General features: G+C 42.8%; 35 non-coding genes across 35 annotated transcripts; all 35 read left to right on the plus strand.

Annotated features, from left to right (window-relative positions):
• Window positions 1-3: 3 nt before the first annotated feature.
• On the plus strand, window positions 4-167 carry LOC133963951 (U1 spliceosomal RNA). Its single transcript, XR_009923429.1, has one exon. It is a non-coding gene; the product is annotated as a U1 spliceosomal RNA (small nuclear RNA).
• Window positions 168-694: 527 nt separating this feature from the next.
• LOC133963959 (U1 spliceosomal RNA) lies at window positions 695-858 on the plus strand. Its single transcript, XR_009923437.1, has one exon. It is a non-coding gene; the product is annotated as a U1 spliceosomal RNA (small nuclear RNA).
• A 526-nt stretch (window positions 859-1,384) lies between these two features.
• LOC133964097 (U1 spliceosomal RNA) lies at window positions 1,385-1,546 on the plus strand. The gene has a single exon (XR_009923569.1). It is a non-coding gene; the product is annotated as a U1 spliceosomal RNA (small nuclear RNA).
• Window positions 1,547-2,072: 526 nt separating this feature from the next.
• Window positions 2,073-2,235, plus strand: LOC133964085 (U1 spliceosomal RNA). The gene has a single exon (XR_009923558.1). It is a non-coding gene; the product is annotated as a U1 spliceosomal RNA (small nuclear RNA).
• Window positions 2,236-2,761: 526 nt separating this feature from the next.
• On the plus strand, window positions 2,762-2,925 carry LOC133964058 (U1 spliceosomal RNA). Its single transcript, XR_009923532.1, has one exon. It is a non-coding gene; the product is annotated as a U1 spliceosomal RNA (small nuclear RNA).
• A 525-nt stretch (window positions 2,926-3,450) lies between these two features.
• Window positions 3,451-3,614, plus strand: LOC133963970 (U1 spliceosomal RNA). Its single transcript, XR_009923447.1, has one exon. It is a non-coding gene; the product is annotated as a U1 spliceosomal RNA (small nuclear RNA).
• A 526-nt stretch (window positions 3,615-4,140) lies between these two features.
• On the plus strand, window positions 4,141-4,304 carry LOC133962617 (U1 spliceosomal RNA). Its single transcript, XR_009922199.1, has one exon. It is a non-coding gene; the product is annotated as a U1 spliceosomal RNA (small nuclear RNA).
• Window positions 4,305-4,829: 525 nt separating this feature from the next.
• On the plus strand, window positions 4,830-4,993 carry LOC133963986 (U1 spliceosomal RNA). The gene has a single exon (XR_009923462.1). It is a non-coding gene; the product is annotated as a U1 spliceosomal RNA (small nuclear RNA).
• Window positions 4,994-5,518: 525 nt separating this feature from the next.
• Window positions 5,519-5,681, plus strand: LOC133964102 (U1 spliceosomal RNA). Its single transcript, XR_009923574.1, has one exon. It is a non-coding gene; the product is annotated as a U1 spliceosomal RNA (small nuclear RNA).
• Window positions 5,682-6,207: 526 nt separating this feature from the next.
• LOC133963261 (U1 spliceosomal RNA) lies at window positions 6,208-6,371 on the plus strand. The gene has a single exon (XR_009922769.1). It is a non-coding gene; the product is annotated as a U1 spliceosomal RNA (small nuclear RNA).
• Window positions 6,372-6,897: 526 nt separating this feature from the next.
• On the plus strand, window positions 6,898-7,061 carry LOC133964084 (U1 spliceosomal RNA). The gene has a single exon (XR_009923557.1). It is a non-coding gene; the product is annotated as a U1 spliceosomal RNA (small nuclear RNA).
• Window positions 7,062-7,587: 526 nt separating this feature from the next.
• LOC133964044 (U1 spliceosomal RNA) lies at window positions 7,588-7,751 on the plus strand. The gene has a single exon (XR_009923518.1). It is a non-coding gene; the product is annotated as a U1 spliceosomal RNA (small nuclear RNA).
• Window positions 7,752-8,276: 525 nt separating this feature from the next.
• Window positions 8,277-8,441, plus strand: LOC133963944 (U1 spliceosomal RNA). The gene has a single exon (XR_009923422.1). It is a non-coding gene; the product is annotated as a U1 spliceosomal RNA (small nuclear RNA).
• A 526-nt stretch (window positions 8,442-8,967) lies between these two features.
• On the plus strand, window positions 8,968-9,131 carry LOC133962723 (U1 spliceosomal RNA). Its single transcript, XR_009922298.1, has one exon. It is a non-coding gene; the product is annotated as a U1 spliceosomal RNA (small nuclear RNA).
• Window positions 9,132-9,656: 525 nt separating this feature from the next.
• On the plus strand, window positions 9,657-9,820 carry LOC133963981 (U1 spliceosomal RNA). Its single transcript, XR_009923457.1, has one exon. It is a non-coding gene; the product is annotated as a U1 spliceosomal RNA (small nuclear RNA).
• Window positions 9,821-10,260: 440 nt separating this feature from the next.
• Window positions 10,261-10,425, plus strand: LOC133964057 (U1 spliceosomal RNA). The gene has a single exon (XR_009923531.1). It is a non-coding gene; the product is annotated as a U1 spliceosomal RNA (small nuclear RNA).
• A 526-nt stretch (window positions 10,426-10,951) lies between these two features.
• LOC133962687 (U1 spliceosomal RNA) lies at window positions 10,952-11,115 on the plus strand. Its single transcript, XR_009922265.1, has one exon. It is a non-coding gene; the product is annotated as a U1 spliceosomal RNA (small nuclear RNA).
• A 534-nt stretch (window positions 11,116-11,649) lies between these two features.
• On the plus strand, window positions 11,650-11,813 carry LOC133964095 (U1 spliceosomal RNA). Its single transcript, XR_009923567.1, has one exon. It is a non-coding gene; the product is annotated as a U1 spliceosomal RNA (small nuclear RNA).
• Window positions 11,814-12,340: 527 nt separating this feature from the next.
• LOC133964017 (U1 spliceosomal RNA) lies at window positions 12,341-12,503 on the plus strand. Its single transcript, XR_009923492.1, has one exon. It is a non-coding gene; the product is annotated as a U1 spliceosomal RNA (small nuclear RNA).
• A 525-nt stretch (window positions 12,504-13,028) lies between these two features.
• LOC133964040 (U1 spliceosomal RNA) lies at window positions 13,029-13,192 on the plus strand. Its single transcript, XR_009923514.1, has one exon. It is a non-coding gene; the product is annotated as a U1 spliceosomal RNA (small nuclear RNA).
• Window positions 13,193-13,719: 527 nt separating this feature from the next.
• LOC133964063 (U1 spliceosomal RNA) lies at window positions 13,720-13,883 on the plus strand. The gene has a single exon (XR_009923537.1). It is a non-coding gene; the product is annotated as a U1 spliceosomal RNA (small nuclear RNA).
• A 526-nt stretch (window positions 13,884-14,409) lies between these two features.
• On the plus strand, window positions 14,410-14,573 carry LOC133964056 (U1 spliceosomal RNA). The gene has a single exon (XR_009923530.1). It is a non-coding gene; the product is annotated as a U1 spliceosomal RNA (small nuclear RNA).
• Window positions 14,574-15,099: 526 nt separating this feature from the next.
• LOC133964072 (U1 spliceosomal RNA) lies at window positions 15,100-15,263 on the plus strand. The gene has a single exon (XR_009923546.1). It is a non-coding gene; the product is annotated as a U1 spliceosomal RNA (small nuclear RNA).
• Window positions 15,264-15,797: 534 nt separating this feature from the next.
• On the plus strand, window positions 15,798-15,961 carry LOC133964045 (U1 spliceosomal RNA). Its single transcript, XR_009923519.1, has one exon. It is a non-coding gene; the product is annotated as a U1 spliceosomal RNA (small nuclear RNA).
• Window positions 15,962-17,015: 1,054 nt separating this feature from the next.
• Window positions 17,016-17,179, plus strand: LOC133962629 (U1 spliceosomal RNA). Its single transcript, XR_009922210.1, has one exon. It is a non-coding gene; the product is annotated as a U1 spliceosomal RNA (small nuclear RNA).
• Window positions 17,180-17,704: 525 nt separating this feature from the next.
• On the plus strand, window positions 17,705-17,868 carry LOC133964091 (U1 spliceosomal RNA). The gene has a single exon (XR_009923564.1). It is a non-coding gene; the product is annotated as a U1 spliceosomal RNA (small nuclear RNA).
• A 526-nt stretch (window positions 17,869-18,394) lies between these two features.
• LOC133964065 (U1 spliceosomal RNA) lies at window positions 18,395-18,558 on the plus strand. Its single transcript, XR_009923539.1, has one exon. It is a non-coding gene; the product is annotated as a U1 spliceosomal RNA (small nuclear RNA).
• Window positions 18,559-19,084: 526 nt separating this feature from the next.
• On the plus strand, window positions 19,085-19,248 carry LOC133964088 (U1 spliceosomal RNA). The gene has a single exon (XR_009923561.1). It is a non-coding gene; the product is annotated as a U1 spliceosomal RNA (small nuclear RNA).
• A 526-nt stretch (window positions 19,249-19,774) lies between these two features.
• On the plus strand, window positions 19,775-19,937 carry LOC133964079 (U1 spliceosomal RNA). Its single transcript, XR_009923552.1, has one exon. It is a non-coding gene; the product is annotated as a U1 spliceosomal RNA (small nuclear RNA).
• A 527-nt stretch (window positions 19,938-20,464) lies between these two features.
• Window positions 20,465-20,628, plus strand: LOC133964046 (U1 spliceosomal RNA). The gene has a single exon (XR_009923520.1). It is a non-coding gene; the product is annotated as a U1 spliceosomal RNA (small nuclear RNA).
• A 1,054-nt stretch (window positions 20,629-21,682) lies between these two features.
• Window positions 21,683-21,846, plus strand: LOC133962641 (U1 spliceosomal RNA). Its single transcript, XR_009922221.1, has one exon. It is a non-coding gene; the product is annotated as a U1 spliceosomal RNA (small nuclear RNA).
• Window positions 21,847-22,371: 525 nt separating this feature from the next.
• Window positions 22,372-22,535, plus strand: LOC133964093 (U1 spliceosomal RNA). The gene has a single exon (XR_009923565.1). It is a non-coding gene; the product is annotated as a U1 spliceosomal RNA (small nuclear RNA).
• Window positions 22,536-23,061: 526 nt separating this feature from the next.
• On the plus strand, window positions 23,062-23,225 carry LOC133964066 (U1 spliceosomal RNA). The gene has a single exon (XR_009923540.1). It is a non-coding gene; the product is annotated as a U1 spliceosomal RNA (small nuclear RNA).
• A 526-nt stretch (window positions 23,226-23,751) lies between these two features.
• Window positions 23,752-23,915, plus strand: LOC133964089 (U1 spliceosomal RNA). The gene has a single exon (XR_009923562.1). It is a non-coding gene; the product is annotated as a U1 spliceosomal RNA (small nuclear RNA).
• A 526-nt stretch (window positions 23,916-24,441) lies between these two features.
• On the plus strand, window positions 24,442-24,604 carry LOC133964080 (U1 spliceosomal RNA). The gene has a single exon (XR_009923553.1). It is a non-coding gene; the product is annotated as a U1 spliceosomal RNA (small nuclear RNA).
• Window positions 24,605-24,742: the final 138 nt, after the last annotated feature.

Consider the following 24,742-nt stretch of genomic DNA (forward strand, 5'->3'; position numbering starts at 1 on the left):
CTCATACTTACCTGGCAGGGGAGATACCATGATCATGAAGGTGGTTTACCCAGGGCGAGGCTCAGCCATTGCACTTCGGTTGTGCTGACCCGTGCGAATTCCCCAAATGTGGGAATCTCGACTGCATAATTTGTGGTAGTGGGGGACTGCTTCCGCGCTCTCCCCTGATCATTATGTTCAATTGCAATAAGAGCCCCACACTGTGCCTATTTTATAGACTTTGATGTAGATATTTTGTGCTTCTGACACAATGCAATCTATAATGCCACTAATTGTGGTAGAAATATAATTTTAAAGCAAATAGACTGGTTCACTCCTGTTCCAAGTTTACGGTTATGATAAGTAATGTTTGCTAGAAATTCTTGTACTGCCTGTATGCGGATTTTTCCGAATTTAGAGCAGTTTGTGTTGTCTTTTGTGGTGATTTATCAGAGACGGCCAGGGCTTACCTTGCTGCTTTTCATCTAGGTTTTCTCTGTTTTGCAGAGGAAATAAAAGGGCTGGAGACAAGGAAATTGGTAAACTAATTAGATGTCATTTCATGGATGTGTTTGCTTCACTCCAACAAGTTCTTCACCAAAAGGGGATGATGTGATACTGAAGGCCTTTGGATTCTGTAAATATGCATGGCAGGCACCGTGAGCCTAACAACTGGGTCTAAGATACAAGATCCTGTCTCCAATGCATCCAACTCATACTTACCTGGCAGGGGAGATACCATCATCATGAAGGTGGTTCACCCAGGGTGAGGCTCAGCCATTGCACTTCGGTTGTGCTGACCTGTGCGAATTCCCCAAATGTGGGAATCTCGACTGCATAATTTGTGGTAGTGGGGGACTGCGTCCGCGCTCTCCCCTGATCATTATGTTCAATTGCAATAAGAGTCCCACACTGGGCCTATTTTATAGACTTTGATGTAGATATTTTGTGCTTCTGTCACAATGCAATCTATAATTCCACTGATTGTGGTTCAAGTATAATTTTACAGCAAATAGACTGGTTCACTCCTGTTCCAAGTTTGCTGTTTTGATAAGTAATGTTTGCTAGAAATTCTTGTACTGCCTGTATGCTGATTATTCCGAATTTAGAGCAGTTTGTGTTGTCTTTTGTGGTGATTTATCAGAGACGGCCAGGGCTTACCTTGCTGCTTTTCATCTAGGTTTTCTCTGTTTTGCAGAGGAAATAAAAGGGCTGGAGACAAGGAAATTGATAAACTAATTAGATGTCATTTCATAGAATTGTTTGCTTCACTCCAACAAGTCCTTTACCAAAAGGGGATGATGTGATACTGAAGTCCTTTGGATCTTTGAATATGCATGGCAGGCACCGTGAGCCTAACAACTGGGTCTAAGATACAAGAGCCTATCTCCAATGCATCTAACTCATACTTTCTTAGCAGGGGAGACTATGATCATGAAAATGGTTCACCCAGGGCGAGGCTCAGCCATTGCACTTCGGTTGTGCTGACCCGTGCGAATTCCCCAAATGTGGGAATCTCGACTGCATAATTTGTGGTAGTGGGGGACTGCGTCCGCGCTCTCCCCTGATCATTATGTTCAATTGCAATAAGAGCCCCACACTGGGCCTAATTTATAGACTTTGATGTAGATATTTTGTGCTTCTGTCACAATGCAATCTATAATGCCACTAATTGTTGTAGAAATATAATTTTAAAGCAAATAGACTGGTTCACTCCTGTTCCAAGTTTACTGTTTTGATAAGTAATGTTTGCTAGAAATTCTTGTACTGCCTGTATGCTGATTTTTCCGAATTTAGAGCAGTTTGTGTTGTCTTTTGTGGTGATTTATCAGAGAAGGCCAGGGCTTACCTTGCTGCTTTTCATCTAGGTTTTCTCTGTTTTGCAGAGGAAATAAAAGGGCTGGAGACAAGGAAATTGATAAACTAATTAGATTTCATTTCATAGAAGTGTTTGCTTCACTCCAACAAGTCCTTCACCAAAAGGGGATGATGTGATACTGAAGGCCTTTGGATCTGTGAATATGCATGGCAGGCACCGTGAGCCTAACAACTGGGTCTAATATACAAGAGCCTGTCTCCAATGCATCCAACTCATACTTACTTAGCAGGGGAGATACCATGATCATGAAAATGGTTCACCCAGGGCGAGGCTCAGCCATTGCACTTTGGTTGTGCTGACCCGTGCTATTCCCCAAATGTGGGAATCTCGACTGCATAATTTGTGGTAGTGGGGGACTGCGTCCGCGCTCTCCCCTGATCATTATGTTCAATTGCAATAAGAGCCCCACACTGGGCCTAATTTATAGACTTTGATGTAGATATTTTGTGCTTCTGTCACAATGCAATTTTTAATGCCACTAATTGTTGTAGAAATATAATTTTAAAGCAAATAGACTGGTTCACTCCTGTTCCAAGTTTACTGTTTTGATAAGTAATGTTTGCTAGAAATTCTTGTACTGCCTGTATGCTGATTTTTCCGAATTTAGAGCAGTTTGTGTTGTCTTTTGTGGTGATTTATCAGAGACGGCCAGGGCTTACCTTGTTGCTTTTCATCTAGGTTTTCTCTGTTTTGCAGAGGAAATAAAAGGGCTGGAGACAAGGAAATTGACAAACTAATTAGATGTCATTTCATAGAAGTGTTTGCTTCACTCCAACAAGTCCTTCACCAAACGGGGATGATGTGATACTGAAGGCCTTTGGATCTGTGAATATGCATGGCAGGCACCGTGAGCCTAACAACTGGGTCTAAGATACAAGAGCCTGTCTCCAATGCATCCAACTCATACTTACCTGGCATGGGAGATACCATGATCATGAAGGTGGTTCACCCAGGGCGAGGCTCAGCCATTGCACTTCGGTTCTGCTGACCTGTGCGAATTCCCCAAATGTGGGAATCTCGACTGCATAATTTGTGGTAGTGGGGGACTGCGTCCGCGCTCTCCCCTTATCATTATATTCAATTGCATTAAGAGCCCCACACTGGGCTTATTTTATAGACTTTGATGTAAATATTTTGTGCTCCAGACACAATGCATCTATAATGCCACTGATTGTGGTTCAAGTATAATTTTACAGCAAATAAACGGGTTCACTCCTGTTCCAAGTTTGCTGTTTTGATAAGTAATGTTTGCTAGAAATTATTGTACTGCCTGTATGCTGATTTTTCCGAATTAAGAGCAGTTTGTGTTGTCTTTTGTGGTGATTTATCAGAGACGGCCAGGGATTACCTTGCTGCTTTTCATCTAGGTTTTCTCTGTTTTGCAGAGGAAATAAAAGGGCTAGAGACAAAGAAATCGATAAACTAATTAGATGTCATTTCATAGAAGTGTTTGCTTCACTCCAACAAGTCCTTCACCAAAAGGGGATGATGTGATACTGAAGGCCTTTGGATCTGTGAATATGCATGGCAGGCACCGTGAGCCTAACAATTGGGTCTAAGATACAAGAGCCTGTCTCCAATGCATCCAACGCATACTTACCTGGCAGGGGAGATACCATGATCATGAAGGTGGTTCACCCAGGGCGAGGCTCAGCCATTGCCCTTCGGTTGTGCTGACCTGTGCGAATTCCCCAAATGTGGGAATCTCGACTGCATAATTTGTGGTAGTGGGGGACTGCGTCCGCGCTCTCCCCTGATCATTATGTTCAATTGCAATAAGAGTCCCACACTGGGCCTATTTTATAGACTTTGATGTAGATATTTTGTGCTTCTGTCACAGTGCAATCTATAATGCCACTAATTGTTGTAGAAATATAATTTTAAAGCAAATAGACTGGTTCACTCCTGTTCCAAGTTTACTGTTTTGATAAGTAATGTTTGCTAGAAATTCTTGTACTAACTGTATGCTGATTTTTTCGAATTTAGAGCAGTTTGTGTTGTCTTTTGTGGTGATTTATCAGAGACGGCCAGGGCTTACCTTGCTGCTTTTCATCTAGGTTTTCTCTGTTTTGCAGAGGAAATAAAAGGGCTGGAGACAAGGAAATTGATAAACTAATTAGATTTCATTTCATAGAAGTGTTTGCTTCACTCCAACAAGTCCTTCACCAAAAGGGGATGATGTGATACTGAAGGCCTTTGGATCTGTGAATATGCATGGCAGGCACCGTGAGCCTAACAACTGGGTCTAAGATACAAGAGCCTGTCTCCAATGCATCCAACTCATACTTACCTGGCAGGGGAGATACCATGATCATGAAGGTGGTTCACCCAGGGCGAGGCTCAGCCATTGCACTTCGGTTGTGCTGACCCGTGCGAATTCCCCAAATGTGGGAATCTCGACTGCATAATTTGTGGTAGTGGGGGACTGCGTCCGCGCTCTCCCCTGATCATTATGTTCAATTGCAATAAGAGCCCAACACTGGGACTATTTTATAGACTTTGATGTAGATATTTTGTGCTCCAGACACAATGCATTTATAATGCCACTGATTGTGGTTCAAGTATAATTTTACAGCAAATAGACTGGTTCACTCCTGTTCCAAGTTTGCTGTTTTGATAAGTAATGTTTGCTAGAAATTCTTGTACTGCCTGTATGCTGATTATTCCGAATTTAGAGCAGTTTGTGTTGTCTTTTGTGGTGATTTATCAGAGACGGCCAGGGCTTACCTGGCTGCTTTTCATCTAGGTTTTCTCTGTTTTGCAGAGGAAATAAAAGGGCTGGAGACAAGGAAATTGATAAACTAATTAGATGTCATTTCATAGAATTGTTTGCTTCACTCCAACAAGTCCTTTACCAAAAGGGGATGATGTGATACTGAAGTCCTTTGGATCTGTGAATATGCATGGCAGGCACTGTGAGCCTAACAACTGGGTCTAAGATACAAGAGCCTGTCTCCAATGCATCCAACTCATACTTACTTAGCAGGGGAGATACCATGATCATGAAAATGGTTCACCCAGGGCGAGGCTCATCCATTGCACTTCGGTTGTGCTGACCCGTGCGAATTCCCCAAATGTGGGAATCTCGACTGCATAATTTGTGGTAGTGGGGGACTGCGTCCGCGCTCTCCCCTGATCATTATGTTCAATTGCAATAAGAGCCCCACACTGGGCTAATTTATAGACTTTGATGTAGATATTTTGTGCTTCTGTCACAATGCAATCTATAATGCCACTAATTGTTGTAGAAATATAATTTTAAAGCAAATAGACTGGTTCACACCTGTTCCAAGTTTACTGTTTTGATAAGTAATGTTTGCTAGAAATTCTTCTACTGCCTGTATGCTGATTTTTCCGAATTTAGAGCAGTTTGTGTTGTCTTTTGTGGTGATTTATCAGAGACGGCCAGGGCTTACCTTGCTGCTTTTCATCTAGGTTTTCTCTGTTTTGCAGAGGAAATAAAAGGGCTGGAGACAAGGAAATTGATAAACTAATTAGATTTCATTTCATAGAAGTGTGTGCTTCACTCCAACAAGTCCTTCACCAAAAGGGGATGATGTGATACTGAAGGCCTTTGGATCTGTGAATATGCATGGCAGGCACCGTGAGCCTAACAACTGGGTCTAAGATACAAGAGCCTGTCTCCAATGCATCCAACTCATACTTACTTAGCAGGGGAGATACCATGATCATGAAAATGGTTCACCCAGGGCGAGGCTCAGCCATTGCACTTCGGTTGTGCTGACCCGTGCTATTTCCCAAATGTGTGAATCTCGACTGCATAATTTGTGGTAGTGGGAGACTGCGTCCGCGCTCTCCCCTGATCATTATGTTCAATTGCAATAAGAGCCCCACACTGGGCCTATTTTATAGACTTTGATGTAGATATTTTGTGCTTCTGACACAACGCAATCTATAATGCCACTAATTGTGGTAGAAATATAATTTTAAAGCAAATAGACTGGTTCACTCCTTTTCCAAGTTGACGGATTTGATAAGTAATGTTTGCTAGAAATTCTTGTACTGCCTGTATGCTGATTTTTCCGAATTTAGAGCAGTTTGTGTTGTCTTTTGTGGTGATTTATCAGAGACGGCCAGGGCTTACCTTGCTGCTTTTCATCTAGGTTTTCTCTGTTTTGCAGAGGAAATAAAAGGGCTTGAGACAAGGAAATTGATAAACTAATTAGATGTCATTTCATGGAAGTGTTTGCTTCACTCCAACAAGTCCTTCACCAAAAGGGGATGATGTGATACTGAAGGCCTTTGGATCTGTGAATATGCATGGCAGGCACCGTGAGCCTAACAACTGGGTCTAAGATACAAGAGCCTGTCTCCAATGCATCCAACTCATACTTACCTGGCAGGGGAGATACCATGATCATGAAGGTGGTTCACCCAGGGCGAGGCTCAGCCATTGCACTTCGGTTGTGCTGACCTGTGCGAATTCCCCAAATGTGGGAATCTCGACTGCATAATTTGTGGTAGTGGGGGACTGCGTCCGCGCTCTCCCCTTATCATTATGTTCAATTGCAATAAGAGCCCCACACTGGGCTTATTTTATAGACTTTGATGTAAATATTTTGTGCTCCAGACACAATGCATCTATAATGCCACTGATTGTGGCTCAGGTATAATTTTTACAGCAAATAAACGGGTTCACTCCTGTTCCAAGTTTGCTGTTTTGATAAGTAATGTTTGCTAGAAATTCTTGTACTGCCTGTATGCTGATTATTCCGAATTTAGAGCAGTTTGTGTTGTCTTTTGTGGTGATTTATCAGAGACGGCCAGGGCTTACCTTGCTGCTTTTCATCTAGGTTTTCTCTGTTTTGCAGAGGAAATAAAAGGGCTGGAGACAAGGAAATTGATAAACTAATTAGATGTCATTTCATAGAATTGTTTGCTTCACTCCAACAAGTCCTTCACCAAAAGGGGATGATGTGATACTGAAGGCCTTTGGATCTGTGAATATGCATGGCAGGCACCGTGAGCCTAACAACTGGGTCTAAGATACAAGAGCCTGTCTCCAATGCATCCAACTCATACTTACCTGGCAGGGGAGCTACCATGATCATGAAAATGGTTCACCCAGGGCGAGGCTCAGCCATTGCACTTCGGTTGTGCTGACCCGTGTGAATTCCCAAAATGTGGGAATCTCGACTGCATAATTTGTGGTCGTGGGGGACCGCGTCCGCGTTTTCCCCTGATCATTATGTTCAATTGTAATAAGAGCCCCACACTGGGCCTATTTTATAGACTTTGATGTAGATTTTTTGTGCTCCCGACACAATGAACTCTATAATGCCACTGATTGTGGTGGAAATATAATTTTAATGCAAATAGACTGGTTCACTCCTGTTCCAAGTATACTGTTTTGATAAGTAATGTTTGCTAGAAATGCTTGTACTGCCTGTATGCTGATTTTTCCGAATTTAGAGCAGTTTGTGTTGTCTTTTGTGGTGATTTATCAGAGACGGCCAGGGCTTACCTTGCTGCTTTTCATTTAGGTTTTCTCTGTTTTGCAGAGGAAATAAAAGGGCTGGAGACAAGGAAATTGATGAACTAATTAGATTTCATTTCATAGAAGTGTTTGCTTCACTCCAACAAGTCCTTCACCAAAAGGGGATGATGTGATACTGAAGGCCTTTGGATCTGTGAATATGCATGGTAGGCACTATGAGCCTAACAACTGGGTCTAAGATACAAGAGCCTGTCTCCAATGCATCCAACTCATACTTACCTGGCAGGGGAGATACCATGATCATGAAAATGGTTCACCCAGGGCGAGGCTCAGCCATTGCACTTCGGTTGTGCTGACCCGTGTGAATTCCCAAAATGTGGGAATCTTGACTGCATAATTTGTGGTCGTGGGGGACTGCGTCCGCGCTTTCCCCTGATCATTATGTTCAATTGTAATAAGAGCCCCACACTGGGCCTATTTTATAGACTTTGATGTAGATTTTGTGTGCTCCCGACACAATAAACTCTATAATGCCACTGATTGTGGTGGAAATATAATTTTACAGCAAATAAACGGGTTCACTCCTGTTCCAAGTTTGCTGTTTTGATAAGTAATGTTTGCTAAAATTCTTGTACTGCCTGTATGCTGACTTTTCCGAATTTAGAGCAGTTTGTGTTGTCTTTTGTGGTGATTTATCAGAGACGGCCAGTGCTTACCTGGCTGCTTTTCATCTAGGTTTTCTCTGTTTTGCAGAGGAAATAAAAGGGCTGGAGACAAGGAAATTGATAAACTAATTAGATGTCATTTCATAGAAGTGTTTGCTTCACTCCAACAAGTCCTTCACCAAAAGGGGATGATGTGATACTGAAGGCCTTTGGATCTGTGAATATGCATAGCAGGCACTGTGAGCCTAACAACTGGGTCTAAGATACAAGAGCCTGTCTCCAATGCATCCAACTCATACTTACCTGGCAGGGGAGATACCATGATCATGAAGGTGGTTCACCCAGGGCGAGGCTCAGCCATTGCACTTCGGTTGTGCTGACCCGTGCGAATTTCTCCAAATGTGGGAATCTCGACTGCATAATTTGTGGTAGTGGGGGACTGCGTCCGCGCTCTCCCCTGATCATTATGTTCAATTGCAATAAGAGCCCCACACTGGGCCTATTTTATAGACTTTGATGTAGATATTTTGTGCTACTGACCCAATGCAATCTATAATGCCACTAATTGTGGTAGAAATATAATTTTAAAGCAAATAGACTGGTTCACTCCTGTTCCAAGTTTACTGTTTTGATAAGTAATGTTTGCTAGAAATTCTTGTACTGCCTGTATGCTGATTTTTCCGAATTTAGAGCAGTTTGTGTTGTCTTTTGTGGTGATTTATCAGAGACGGCCAGGGCTTACCTTGCTGCTTTTCATCTAGGTTTTCTCTGTTTTGCAGAGGAAATAAAAGGGCTTGAAACAAGGACATTGATAAACTAATTAGATGTCATTTCATGGAAGTGTTTGCTTCACTCCAACAAGTCATTCACCAAAAGGGGATGATGTGATACTGAAGGCCTTTGGATCTGTGAATATGCATGGCAGGCACCGTGAGCTTAACAACTGGGTCTAAGATACAAGAGCCTGTCTCCAATGCATCCAACTCATACTTACCTGGCAGGGGAGACACCATGATCATGAAGGTGGTTCACCCAGGGCGAGGCTCAGCCATTGCACTTCGGTTGTGCTGACCCGTGCGAATTCCCCAAATGTGGGAATCTCGACTGCATAATTTGTGGTAGTGGGGGACTGCGTCCGCGCTCTCCCCTGATCATTATGTTCAATTGTAATAAGAGCCCCACACTGGGCCTATTTTATAGACTTTGATGTAGATATTTTGTGCTCCAGACACAATGCATTTATAATGCCACTGATTGTGGTTCAAGTATAATTTTACAGCAAATAGACTGGTTCACTCCTGTTCCAAGTTTGCTGTTTTGATAAGTAATGTTTGCTAGAAATTCTTGTACTGCCTGTATGCTGATTATTCCGAATTTAGAGCAGTTTGTGTTGTCTTTTGTGGTGATTTATCAGAGACGGCCAGGGCTTACCTTGCTGCTTTTCATCTAGGTTTTCTCTGTTTTGCAGAGGAAATAAAAGGGCTGGAGACAAGGAAATTGATAAACTAATTAGATGTCATTTCATGGAAGTGTTTGCTTCACTCCAACAAGTCATTCACCAAAAGGGGATGATGTGATACTGAAGGCCTTTGGATCTGTGAATATGCATGGCAGGCACCGTGAGCCTAACAACTGGGTCTAAGATACAAGAGCCTGTCTCCAATGCATCCAACTCATACTTACCTGGCAGGGGAGATACCTTGATCATGAAGGTGGTTCACCCAGGGCGAGGCTCAGCCATTGCACTTCGGTTGTGCTGACCCGTGCGAATTCCCAAAATGTGGGAATCTCGACTGCATAATTTGTGGTCGTGGGGGACTGCGTCCGCGCTTTCCCCTGATCATTATGTTCAATTGTAATAAGATCCCCACACTGGGCCTATTTTATAGACTTTGATGTAGATTTTTTGTGCTCCCGACACAATAAACTCTATAATGCCACTGATTGTGGTGGAAATATAATTTTACAGCAAATAAACGGGTTCACTCCTGTTCCAAGTTTGCTGTTTTTCATAAGTAATGTTTGCTAGAAATTCTTGTACTGCCTGTATGCTGACTTTTCCGAATTTAGAGCAGTTTGTGTTGTCTTTTGTGGTGATTTATCAGAGACGGCCAGGGCTTACCTTGCTGCTTTTCATCTAGGTTTTCTCTGTTTTGCAGAGGAAATAAAAGGGCTGGAGACAAGGAAATTGATAAACTAATTAGATGTCATTTCATAGAAGTGTTTGCTTCACTCCAACAAGTCAAGATACAAGAGCCTGTCTCCAATGCATCCAACTCATACTTACCTGGCAGGGGAGATACCATGATCATGAAGGTGGTTCACCCAGGGCGAGGCTCAGCCATTGCACTTCGGTTGTGCTGACCCGTGCGAATTTCTCCAAATGTGGGAATCTCGACTGCATAATTTGTGGTAGTGGCGGACTGCGTCCGCGCTCTCCCCTGATCATTATGTTCAATTGCAATAAGAGCCCCACACTGGGCCTATTTTATAGACTTTGATGTAGATATTTTGTGCTTCTGACCCAATGCAATCTATAATGCCACTAATTGTGGTAGAAATATAATTTTAAAGCAAATAGACTGGTTCACTCCTGTTCCAAGTTTACTGTTTTGATAAGTAATGTTTGCTAGAAATTCTTGTACTGCCTGTATGCTGATTTTTCCGAATTTAGAGCAGTTTGTGTTGTCTTTTGTGGTGATTTATCAGAGACGGCCAGGGCTTACCTTGTTGCTTTTCATCTAGGTTTTCTCTGTTTTGCAGAGGAAATAAAAGGGCTTGAGACAAGGAAATTGATAAACTAATTAGATGTCATTTCATGGAAGTGTTTGCTTCACTCCAACAAGTCATTCACCAAAAGGGGATGATGTGATACTGAAGGCCTTTGGATCTGTGAATATGCATGGCAGGCACCGTGAGCCTAACAACTGGGTCTAAGATACAAGAGCCTGTCTCCAATGCATCCAACTCATACTTACCTGGCAGGGGAGATACCATGATCATGAAGGTGGTTCACCCAGGGCGAGGCTCAGCCATTGCACTTCGGTTGTGCTGACCCGTGCGAATTCCCCAAATGTGGTAATCTCGACTGCATAATTTGTGGTAGTGGGGGACTGCGTCCGCGCTCTCCCCTGATCATTATGTTCAATTGCAATAAGGGCCCCACACTGGGCCTATTTTATAGACTTTGATGTAGATATTTTGTGCTCCAAACACAATGCACTCTATAATGCCACTGATTGTGGTAGAAATATAATTTTACAGCAAATAAACGGGTTCACTCCTGTTCCAAGTTTGCTGTTTTAATAAGTAATGTTTGCTAGAAATTCTTGTACTGCCTGTATGCTGATTTTTCCGAATTTAGAGCAGTTTGTGTTGTCTTTTGTCTTTTGTGGTGATTTATCAGAGACGGCCAGGGCTTACCTGGCTGCTTTTCATCTAGGTTTTCTCTGTTTTGCAGAGGAAATAAAAGGGCTGGAGACAAGGAAATTGATAAACTAATTAGATGTCATTTCATAGAAGTGTTTTCTTCACTCCAACAAGTCCTTTACCAAAAGGGGATGATGTGATACTGAAGGCCTTTGGATTCAGTGAATATGCAAGGCAGGCACCGTGAGCCTAACAACTGGGTCTAAGATACAAGAGCCTGTCTCCAATGCATCCAACTCATTCTTACCTGGCAGGCGAGATACCATGATCATGAAGGTGGTTCACCCAGGGCGAGGCTCAGCCATTGCACTTAAGTTGTGCTGACCCGTGCGAATTCCCCAAATGTGGGAATCTCGACTGCATCATTTGTGGTAGAGGGGGACTGCGTCCGCGCTCTCCCCTGATCATTATGTTCAATTGCAATAAGAGCCCCACACTGGGTCTATTTTATAGACTTTGATGAAGATATTTAGTGCTCCCGACACAATGCGCTCTATAATGCCACTTATTGTGGTAGAAGTATAATTTTACAGCTAATAGACTGGTTCACTCCTGTTCCAAGTTTGCTGTTTTGATAATTAATGTTTGCTAGAAATTCTTGTACTGCCTGTATGCTGATTTTTCCGAATTTAGAGCAGTTTGTGTTGTCTTTTGTGGTGATTTATCAGTGACGACCAGGGCTTACCTGGCTGCTTTTCATCTAGGTTTTCGCTCTTTTGCAGAGGAAATAAAAGGGCTGGAGACAAGGAAATTGATAAACTAATTAGATGTAATTTCATAGAAGTGTTTGCTTCACTCCAACAAGTCCTTTACCAAAAAGGGATGATGTGATACTGAAGGCCTTTGGATTCTGTGAATATGCATGACAGGCACCTTGAGCCTAACAACTGGGTCTAAGATACAAGAGCCCGTCTCCAATGCATCCAACTCATACTTACCTGGCAGGGGAGATACCATGATCATGAAGGTGGTTTACCCAGGGCGAGGCTCAGCCATTGCACTTCGGTTGTGCTGACCCATGCGAATTCCCCAAATGTGGGAATCTCGACTGCATAATTTGTGGTAGTAGGGGACTGCGTCCGGCTCTCCCCTGTCATTATGTTCAATTGCAATAAGAGCCCCACACTGGGCCTATTTTATAGTCTTTGATGAAGATATTTTGTGCTCCCGACACAATGCACTCTATAATGCCACTAATTGTGCTAGAAGAATAATTTTACAGCTAATAGACTGGTTCAATCCTGTTCCAAGTTTGCTGTTTTGATAATTAATGTTTGCTAGAAATTCTTGTACTGCCTGTTTGCTGATTTTTCCGAATTTAGAGCAGTTTGTGTTGTCTTTTGTGGTGATTTATCAGAGACGGCCAGGGCTTACCTTGCTGCTTTTCATCTAGGTTTTCTCTGTTTTGCAGAGGAAATAAAAGGGCTGGGGACAAGGAAATTGATAAACTAATTAGCTGTCATTTCATAGAAGTGTTTGCTTCACTCCAACAAGTCCTTCACCAAAAGGGGATGATGTGATACTGAAGGCCTTTGGATCTGTGAATATGCATGGCAGGCACCGTGAGCCTAACAACTGGGTCTAAGATACAATAGCCTGTCTCCAATGCATCCACCTCATACTTACCTGGCAGGGGAGATACCATGATCATGAAGGTGGTTCACTCAGGGCGAGGCTCAGCCATTGCACTTCGGTTTTGCTGACCCGTGCGAATTCCCCAAATGTGGGAATCTCAACTGCATAATTTGTGGTAGTGGGGGACTGCGTCCGCGCTCTCCCCTGATCATTATGTTCAATTGCAATAAGAGCCCCACACTGGGCCTATTTTATAGACATTGATGTAGATATTTTGTGCTTCTGACACAATGCACTCTATAATGCCACTGATTGTGGTAGAAATATAATTTTACAGCAAATAAACGGGTTCACTCCTGTTCCAAGTTTGCTGTTTTAATAAGTAATGTTTGCTAGAAATTCTTGTACTGCCTGTATGCTGATTTTTCCGAATTTAGAGCAGTTTGTGTTGTCTTTTGTGGTGATTTATCAGAGACGGCCAGGGCTTACCTGGCTGCTTTTCATCTAGGTTTTCTCTGTTTTGCAGAGGAAATAAAAGGGCTGGAGACAAGGAAATTGATAAAATTATTAGATGTCATTTCATAGAAGTGTTTGCTTCACTCCAACAAGTCCTTTACCAAAAGGGGATGATGTGATACTGAAGGCCTTTGGATTCTGTGAATATGCATGGCAGGCACCGTGAGCCTAACAACTGGGTCTAAGATACAAGAGCCTGTCTCCAATGCATCCAACTCATACTTACCTGGCAGGGGAGATACCATGATCATGAAGGTGGATCACTCAGGGCGAGGCTCAGCCATTGCACTTCGGTTGTGCTGACCCGTGCGAATTCCCCAAATGTGGGAATCTCAACTGCATAGTTTGTGGTAGTGGGGGACTGCGTCCGCGCTCTCCCCTGATCATTATGTTCAATGCAATAAGAGCCCCACACTGCGCCTATTTTATAGACTTTGATGTAGATATTTTGTGCTCCAGACACAATGCACTCTATAATGCCACTAATTGTGACAGACGTATAATTTTACAGCTAATAGACTGGTTCAATCATGTTCCAAGTTTGCTGTTTTGATAATTAATGTTTGCTAGAAATTCTTGTACTGCCTGTATGCTGATTTATCTGAATTTAGAGCAGTTTGTGTTGTCTTTTGTGGTGATTTATCAGAGACGGCCAGGGCTTACCTGGCTGCTTTTCATCTAGGTTTTCTCTGTTTTGCAGAGGAAATAAAAGGGCTGGAGACAAGGAAATTGATAAAATTATTAGATGTCATTTCATAGAAGTGTTTGCTTCACTCCAACAAGTCCTTTACCAAAAGGGGATGATGTGATACTGAAGGCCTTTGGATTCTGTGAATATGCATGGCAGGCACCGTGAGCCTAACAACTGGGTCTAAGATACAAGAGCCTGTCTCCAATGCATCCAACTCATACTTACCTGGCAGGGGAGATACCATGATCATGAAGGTGGTTTACCCAGGGCGAGGCTCAGCCATTGCACTTCGGTTGTGCTGGCCCATGCGATTTCCCCAAATGTGGGAATCTCGACTGGATAATTTGTGGTAGTAGGGGACTGCGTCTGCGCTCTCCCCTGATCATTATGTTCAATTGCAATAAGAGCCCCACACTGGGCTATTTTATAGACTTTGATGAAGATATTTTGTGCTTCTGACACAATGCAATCTATAATGCCACTAATTGTGGTAGAAATATAATTTTAAAGCAAATAGACTGGTTCACTCCTGTTCCAAGTTTACTGTTTTGATAAGTAATGTTTGCTAGAAATTCTTGTACTGCCTGTATGCTGATTTTTCCGAATTTAGAGCAGTTTGTGTTGTCTTTTGTGGTGATTTATCAGAGACGGCCAGGGCTTACCTGGCTGCTTTTCATCTAGGTTTTCTCTGTTTTGGAGAGGAAATAAAAGGGCTGGAGACAAGGAAATTGATACAATTATTAGATGTCATTTCATAGAAGTGTTTGCTTCACTCCAACAAGTCCTTTACCAAAAGGGGATGATGTGATACTGAAGGCCTTTGGATTCTGTGAATATGCATGGCAGGCACCGTGAGCCTAACAACTGGGTCTAAGATACAAGAGCCTGTCTCCAATGGATCCAACTCATACTTACCTGGCATGGGACATACCATGATCATGAAGGTGGTTCACCCAGGGCGAGGCTCAGCCATTGCACTGCGGGTGTGCTGACCCGTGTGAATTCCCCAAATGTGGGAATCTCGACTGCATAATTTGTGGTAGTGGGGGACTGCGTCCGCGCTCTCCCCTGATCATTATGTTCAATTGCAATAAGAGCCCCACATTGGGCCTATTTTATAGACTTTGATGTAGATTTTTTGTGCTCCCGACACAATGCACTCTATAATGCCACTGATTGTGGTAGAAATATAATTTTACAGCAAATAAACGGGTTCACTCCTGTTCCAAGTTTGCTGTTTTGATAAGTAATGTTAGCTAGAAATTCTTGTACTGCCTGTATGCTGATTTTTCCGAATTTAGACCAGTTTGTGTTGTCTTTTGTCTTTTGTGGTGATTTATCAGAGACAGCCAGGGCTTACCTGGCTGCTTTTCATCTAGGTTTTCTCTGTTTTGCAGAGGAAATAAAAGGGCTGGAGACAAGGAAATTGATAAAATTATTAGATGTCATTTCATAGAAGTGTTTGCTTCACTCCAACAAGTCCTTTACCAAAAGGGGATGATGTGATACTGAAGGCCTTTGGATTCTGTGAATATGCATGGCAGGCACCGTGAGCCTAACAACTGGGTCTAAGATACAAGAGCCTGTCTCCAATGCATCCAAGTCATACTTACCTGGCAGGGGAGATACCATGATCATGAAGGTGGTTTACCCAGGGCGAGGCTCAGCCATTGCCCTTCGGTTGTGCTGGCCCATGCGAATTCCCCAAATGTGGGAATCTCGACTGCATAATTTGTGGTAGTAGGGTACTGCGTCTGCGCTCTCCCCTGATCAATATGTTCAATTGCAATAAGAGCCCCACACTGGGCCTATTTTATAGACTTTGATGAAGATATTTTGTGCTCCCGACACAATGCACTCTATAATGCCACTAATTGTGGTAGAAGTATAATTTTACAGCTAATAGACTGGTTCAATCCTGTTCCAAGTTTGCTGTTTTGATAATTAATGTTTGCTAGAAATTCTTGTACTGCCTGTATGCTGATTTTTCCAAATTTAGAGCAGTTTGTGTTGTCTTTTGTGGTGATTTATCAGAGACGTCCAGGGCTTACCTGGCTGCCTTTCATCTAGGTTTTCTCTGTTTTGCAGAGGAAATAAAAGGGCTGGAGACAAGGAAATTGATACAATTATTAGATGTAATTTCATAGAAGTGTTTGCTTCACTCCAACAAGTCCTTTACCAAAAGGGGATGATGTGATACTGAAGGCCTTTGGATTCTGTGAATATGGATGGCAGGCACCGTGAGCCTAAAAACTGGGTCTAAGATACAAGCGCCTGTCTCCAATGCATCCAACTCATACTTACCTGGCAGGGGAGATACCATGATCACTATTTTCTAGACTTTGATGAAGATTTTTTGTGCTCCCGACACAATGCACTCTATAATGCCACTGATTGTGGTAGAAATATAATTTTACAGCAAATAAACGGGTTCACTCCTGTTCCAAGTTTGCTATTTTGATAAGTAATGTTTGCTAGAAATTCTTGTACTGCCTGTATGCTGATTTTTCCGAAATTAGACCAGTTTGTGTTGTCTTTTGTCTTTTGTGGTGATTTATCAGAGACGGCCAGGGCTTACCTGGCTGCTTTTCATCTAGGTTTTCTCTGTTTTGCAGAGGAAATAAAAGGGCTGGAGACAAGGAAATTGATACAATTATTAGATGTCATTTCATAGAAGTGTTTGCTTCACTCCAACAAGTCCTTTACCAAAAGGGGATGATGTGATACTGAAGGCCTTTGGATTCTGTGAATATGCATGGCAGGCACTGTGAGCCTAACAACTGGGTCTAAGATACAAGAGCCTGTCTCCAATGCATCCAACTCATACTTACCTGGCAGGGGAGATACCATGATCATGAAGGTGGTTCACCCAGGGCGAGGCTCAGCCATTGCACTTCGGTTGTGCTGACCCGTGCGAATTCCCCAAATGTGGGAATCTCGACTGCATAATTTGTGGTAGTGGGGGACTGCGTCCGCGCTCTCCCCTGATCATAATGTTCAATTGCAATAAGAGCCCCACACTGGGCCTATTTTTAGACTTTGATGAAGATATTTTGTGCTCCCGACACAATGCACTCTATAATGCCACTAATTGTGGTAGAAGTATAATTTTACAGCTAATAGACTGGTTCAATCCTTTTCCAAGTTTGCTGTTTTGATAATTAATGTTTGCTAGAAATTCTTGTACTGCCTGTATGCTGATTTTTCCGAATTTAGAGCAGTTTGTGTTGTCTTTTGTGGTGATTTATCAGAGACGGCCAGGGCTTACCTGGTTGCTTTTCATCTAGGTTTTCTCTGTTTTGCAGAGGAAATAAAAGGGCTGGAGACAAGAAAATTGATACAATTATTAGATGTCATTTCATAGAAGTGTTTGCTTCACTCCAACAAGTCCTTTACCAAAAGGGGATGATGTGATACTGAAGGCCTTTGGATTCTGTGAATATGCATGGCAGGCACCGTGAGCCTAACAACTGGGTCTAAGATGCAAGAGCCTGTCTCCAATGCATCCACTCATACTTACCTGGCATGGGAGATACCATGATCATGAAGGTGGTCCACCCAGGGCGAGGCTCAGCGATTGCACTAAGGTTGTGCTGACCCGTGCGAATTCCCCAAATGTGGGAATCTCGACTGCATAATTTGTGGTAGTGGGGGACTGCGTCCGCGCTCTCTCCTGATCATAATGTTCAATTGCAATAAGAGCCCCACACTGGGCCTATTTTCTAGACTTTGATGAAGATATTTTGTGCTCCCGACACAATGCACTCTATAATGCCACTAATTGTGGTAGAAGTATAATTTTGCAGCTAATAGACTGGTTCACTCCTATTCCAAGTTTGCTGTTTTGATAAGTAATGTTTGCTAGAAATTCTTGTACTGCCTGTATGCTGATTTTTCCGAATTTAGAGCAGTTTGTGTTGTCTTTTGTGGTGATTTATCAGAGACGGCCAGGGCTTACCTGGCTGCTTTTCATCTAGGTTTTCTCTGTTTTGCAGAGGAAATAAAAGGGCTGGAGACAAGGAAATTGATAAACTAATTAGATGTCATTTCATAGAATTGTTTGCTTCACTCCAACAAGTCCTTTACCAAAAGGGGATGATGCGATACTGAAGTCCTTTGGATCTGTGAATATGCATGGCAGGCACCGTGAGCCTAACAACTGGGTCTAAGATACAAGAGCCTGTCTCCAATGCATCCAACTCATACTTACCTGGCAGGGGAGATACCATGATCATGAAGGTGGATCACTCAGGGCGAGGCTCAGCCATTGCACTTCGGTTGTGCTGACCCGTGCGAATTCCCCAAATGTGGGAATCTCAACTGCATAGTTTGTGGTAGTGGGGGACTGCGTCCGCGCTCTCCCCTGATCATTATGTTCAATGCAATAAGAGCCCCACACTGCGCCTATTTTATAGACTTTGATGTAGATATTTTGTGCTCCAGACACAATGCACTCTATAATGCCACTAATTGTGACAGACGTATAATTTTACAGCTAATAGACTGGTTCAATCATGTTCCAAGTTTGCTGTTTTGATAATTAATGTTTGCTAGAAATTCTTGTACTGCCTGTATGCTGATTTTTCCGAATTTAGAGCAGTTTGTGTTGTCTTTTGTGGTGATTTATCAGAGACGGCCAGGGCTTACCTGGCTGCTTTTCATCTAGGTTTTCTCTGTTTTGCAGAGGAAATAAAAGGGCTGGAGACAAGGAAATTGATAAAATGATTAGATGTCATTTCATAGAAGTGTTTGCTTCACTCCAACAAGTCCTTTACCAAAAGGGGATGATGTGATACTGAAGGCCTTTGGATTCTGTGAATATGCATGGCAGGCACCGTGAGCCTAACAACTGGGTCTAAGATACAAGAGCCTGTCTCCAATGGATCCAACTCATACTTACCTGGCATGGGACATACCATGATCATGAAGGTGGTTCACCCAGGGCGAGGCTCAGCCATTGCACTGCGGTTGTGCTGACCCGTGCGAATTCCCCAAATGTGGGAATCTCGACTGGATAATTTGTGGTAGTAGGGGACTGCGTCTGCGCTCTCCCCTGATCATTATGTTCAATTGCAATAAGAGCCCCACACTGGGCTATTTTATAGACTTTGATGAAGATATTTTGTGCTTCTGACACAATGCAATCTATAATGCCACTAATTGTGGTAGAAATATAATTTTAAAGCAAATAGACTGGTTCACTCCTGTTCCAAGTTTACTGTTTTGATAAGTAATGTTTGCTAGAAATTCTTGTACTGCCTGTATGCTGATTATTCCGAATTTAGAGCAGTTTGTGTTGTCTTTTGTGGTGATTTATCAGAGACGGCCAGGGCTTACCTGGCTGCTTTTCATCTAGGTTTTCTCTGTTTTGGAGAGGAAATAAAAGGGCTGGAGACAAGGAAATTGATACAATTATTAGATGTCATTTCATAGAAGTGTTTGCTTCACTCCAACAAGTCCTTTACCAAAAGGGGATGATGTGATACTGAAGGCCTTTGGATTCTGTGAATATGCATGGCAGGCACCGTGAGCCTAACAACTGGGTCTAAGATACAAGAGCCTGTCTCCAATGGATCCAACTCATACTTACCTGGCATGGGACATACCATGATCATGAAGGTGGTTCACCCAGGGCGAGGCTCAGCCATTGCACTGCGGTTGTGCTGACCCGTGCGAATTCCCCAAATGTGGGAATCTCGACTGCATAATTTGTGGTAGTGGGGGACTGCGTCGCGCTCTCCCCTGATCATTATGTTCAATTGCAATAAGAGCCCCACATTGGGCCTATTTTATAGACTTTGATGTAGATTTTTTGTGCTCCCGACACAATGCACTCTATAATGCCACTGATTGTGGTAGAAATATAATTTTACAGCAAATAAACGGGTTCACTCCTGTTCCAAGTTTGCTGTTTTGATAAGTAATGTTAGCTAGAAATTCTTGTACTGCCTGTATGCTGATTTTTCCGAATTTAGACCAGTTTGTGTTGTCTTTTGTGGTGATTTATCAGAGACAGCCAGGGCTTACCTGGCTGCTTTTCATCTAGGTTTTCTCTGTTTTGCAGAGGAAATAAAAGGGCTGGAGACAAGGAAATTGATAAAATTATTAGATGTCATTTCATAGAAGTGTTTGCTTCACTCCAACAAGTCCTTTACCAAAAGGGGATGATGTGATACTGAAGGCCTTTGGATTCTGTGAATATGCATGGCAGGCACCGTGAGCCTAACAACTGGGTCTAAGATACAAGAGCCTGTCTCCAATGCATCCAAGTCATACTTACCTGGCAGGGGAGATACCATGATCATGAAGGTGGTTTACCCAGGGCGAGGCTCAGCCATTGCCCTTCGGTTGTGCTGGCCCATGCGAATTCCCCAAATGTGGGAATCTCGACTGCATAATTTGTGGTAGTAGGGTACTGCGTCTGCGCTCTCCCCTGATCAATATGTTCAATTGCAATAAGAGCCCCACACTGGGCCTATTTTATAGACTTTGATGAAGATATTTTGTGCTCCCGACACAATGCACTCTATAATGCCACTAATTGTGGTAGAAGTATAATTTTACAGCTAATAGACTGGTTCAATCCTGTTCCAAGTTTGCTGTTTTGATAATTAATGTTTGCTAGAAATTCTTGTACTGCCTGTATGCTGATTTTTCCAAATTTAGAGCAGTTTGTGTTGTCTTTTGTGGTGATTTATCAGAGACGTCCAGGGCTTACCTGGCTGCCTTTCATCTAGGTTTTCTCTGTTTTGCAGAGGAAATAAAAGGGCTGGAGACAAGGAAATTGATACAATTATTAGATGTAATTTCATAGAAGTGTTTGCTTCACTCCAACAAGTCCTTTACCAAAAGGGGATGATGTGATACTGAAGGCCTTTGGATTCTGTGAATATGGATGGCAGGCACCGTGAGCCTAAAAACTGGGTCTAAGATACAAGCGCCTGTCTCCAATGCATCCAACTCATACTTACCTGGCAGGGGAGATACCATGATCACTATTTTCTAGACTTTGATGAAGATTTTTTGTGCTCCCGACACAATGCACTCTATAATGCCACTGATTGTGGTAGAAATATAATTTTACAGCAAATAAACGGGTTCACTCCTGTTCCAAGTTTGCTATTTTGATAAGTAATGTTTGCTAGAAATTCTTGTACTGCCTGTATGCTGATTTTTCCGAAATTAGACCAGTTTGTGTTGTCTTTTGTCTTTTGTGGTGATTTATCAGAGACGGCCAGGGCTTACCTGGCTGCTTTTCATCTAGGTTTTCTCTGTTTTGCAGAGGAAATAAAAGGGCTGGAGACAAGGAAATTGATACAATTATTAGATGTCATTTCATAGAAGTGTTTGCTTCACTCCAACAAGTCCTTTACCAAAAGGGGATGATGTGATACTGAAGGCCTTTGGATTCTTTGAATATGCATGGCAGGCACTGTGAGCCTAACAACTGGGTCTAAGATACAAGAGCCTGTCTCCAATGCATCCAACTCATACTTACCTGGCAGGGGAGATACCATGATCATGAAGGTGGTTCACCCAGGGCGAGGCTCAGCCATTGCACTTCGGTTGTGCTGACCCGTGCGAATTCCCCAAATGTGGGAATCTCGACTGCATAATTTGTGGTAGTGGGGGACTGCGTCCGCGCTCTCCCCTGATCATAATGTTCAATTGCAATAAGAGCCCCACACTGGGCCTATTTTTAGACTTTGATGAAGATATTTTGTGCTCCCGACACAATGCACTCTATAATGCCACTAATTGTGGTAGAAGTATAATTTTACAGCTAATAGACTGGTTCAATCCTTTTCCAAGTTTGCTGTTTTGATAATTAATGTTTGCTAGAAATTCTTGTACTGCCTGTATGCTGATTTTTCCGAATTTAGAGCAGTTTGTGTTGTCTTTTGTGGTGATTTATCAGAGACGGCCAGGGCTTACCTGGTTGCTTTTCATCTAGGTTTTCTCTGTTTTGCAGAGGAAATAAAAGGGCTGGAGACAAGAAAATTGATACAATTATTAGATGTCATTTCATAGAAGTGTTTGCTTCACTCCAACAAGTCCTTTACCAAAAGGGGATGATGTGATACTGAAGGCCTTTGGATTCTGTGAATATGCATGGCAGGCACCGTGAGCCTAACAACTGGGTCTAAGATGCAAGAGCCTGTCTCCAATGCATCCACTCATACTTACCTGGCATGGGAGATACCATGATCATGAAGGTGGTCCACCCAGGGCGAGGCTCAGCGATTGCACTAAGGTTGTGCTGACCCGTGCGAATTCCCCAAATGTGGGAATCTCGACTGCATAATTTGTGGTAGTGGGGGACTGCGTCCGCGCTCTCTCCTGATCATAATGTTCAATTGCAATAAGAGCCCCACACTGGGCCTATTTTCTAGACTTTGATGAAGATATTTTGTGCTCCCGACACAATGCACTCTATAATGCCACTAATTGTGGTAGAAGTATAATTTTGCAGCTAATAGACTGGTTCACTCCTATTCCAAGTTTGCTGTTTTGATAAGTAATGTTTGCTAGAAATTCTTGTACTGCCTGTATGCTGATTTTTCCGAATTTAGAGCAGTTTGTGTTGTCTTTTGTGGTGATTTATCAGAGACGGCCAGGGCTTACCTGGCTGCTTTTCATCTAGGTTTTCTCTGTTTTGCAGAGGAAATAAAAGGGCTGGAGACAAGGAAATTGATAAACTAATTAGATGTCATTTCATAGAATTGTTTGCTTCACTCCAACAAGTCCTTTACCAAAAGGGGATGATGCGATACTGAAGTCCTTTGGATCTGTGAATATGCATGGCAGGCACCGTGAGCCTAACAACTGGGTCTAAGATACAAGAGCCTGTCTCCAATGCATCCAACTCATACTTACCTGGCAGGGGAGATACCATGATCATGAAGGTGGATCACTCAGGGCGAGGCTCAGCCATTGCACTTCGGTTGTGCTGACCCGTGCGAATTCCCCAAATGTGGGAATCTCAACTGCATAGTTTGTGGTAGTGGGGGACTGCGTCCGCGCTCTCCCCTGATCATTATGTTCAATGCAATAAGAGCCCCACACTGCGCCTATTTTATAGACTTTGATGTAGATATTTTGTGCTCCAGACACAATGCACTCTATAATGCCACTAATTGTGACAGACGTATAATTTTACAGCTAATAGACTGGTTCAATCATGTTCCAAGTTTGCTGTTTTGATAATTAATGTTTGCTAGAAATTCTTGTACTGCCTGTATGCTGATTTTTCCGAATTTAGAGCAGTTTGTGTTGTCTTTTGTGGTGATTTATCAGAGACGGCCAGGGCTTACCTGGCTGCTTTTCATCTAGGTTTTCTCTGTTTTGCAGAGGAAATAAAAGGGCTGGAGACAAGGAAATTGATAAAATGATTAGATGTCATTTCATAGAAGTGTTTGCTTCACTCCAACAAGTCCTTTACCAAAAGGGGATGATGTGATACTGAAGGCCTTTGGATTCTGTGAATATGCATGGCAGGCACCGTGAGCCTAACAACTGGGTCTAAGATACAAGAGCCTGTCTCCAATGGATCCAACTCATACTTACCTGGCATGGGACATACCATGATCATGAAGGTGGTTCACCCAGGGCGAGGCTCAGCCATTGCACTGCGGTTGTGCTGACCCGTGCGAATTCCCCAAATGTGGGAATCTCGACTGGATAATTTGTGGTAGTAGGGGACTGCGTCTGCGCTCTCCCCTGATCATTATGTTCAATTGCAATAAGAGCCCCACACTGGGCTATTTTATAGACTTTGATGAAGATATTTTGTGCTTCTGACACAATGCAATCTATAATGCCACTAATTGTGGTAGAAATATAATTTTAAAGCAAATAGACTGGTTCACTCCTGTTCCAAGTTTACTGTTTTGATAAGTAATGTTTGCTAGAAATTCTTGTACTGCCTGTATGCTGATTATTCCGAATTTAGAGCAGTTTGTGTTGTCTTTTGTGGTGATTTATCAGAGACGGCCAGGGCTTACCTGGCTGCTTTTCATCTAGGTTTTCTCTGTTTTGGAGAGGAAATAAAAGGGCTGGAGACAAGGAAATTGATACAATTATTAGATGTCATTTCATAGAAGTGTTTGCTTCACTCCAACAAGTCCTTTACCAAAAGGGGATGATGTGATACTGAAGGCCTTTGGATTCTGTGAATATGCATGGCAGGCACCGTGAGCCTAACAACTGGGTCTAAGATACAAGAGCCTGTCTCCAATGGATCCAACTCATACTTACCTGGCATGGGACATACCATGATCATGAAGGTGGTTCACCCAGGGCGAGGCTCAGCCATTGCACTGCGGTTGTGCTGACCCGTGCGAATTCCCCAAATGTGGGAATCTCGACTGCATAATTTGTGGTAGTGGGGGACTGCGTCGCGCTCTCCCCTGATCATTATGTTCAATTGCAATAAGAGCCCCACATTGGGCCTATTTTATAGACTTTGATGTAGATTTTTTGTGCTCCCGACACAATGCACTCTATAATGCCACTGATTGTGGTAGAAATATAATTTTACAGCAAATAAA

The sequence above is a fragment of the Platichthys flesus genome, chromosome 10 (assembly GCF_949316205.1).
Source record: "Platichthys flesus chromosome 10, fPlaFle2.1, whole genome shotgun sequence".
Lineage (NCBI taxonomy): Eukaryota > Metazoa > Chordata > Actinopteri > Pleuronectiformes > Pleuronectidae > Platichthys > Platichthys flesus.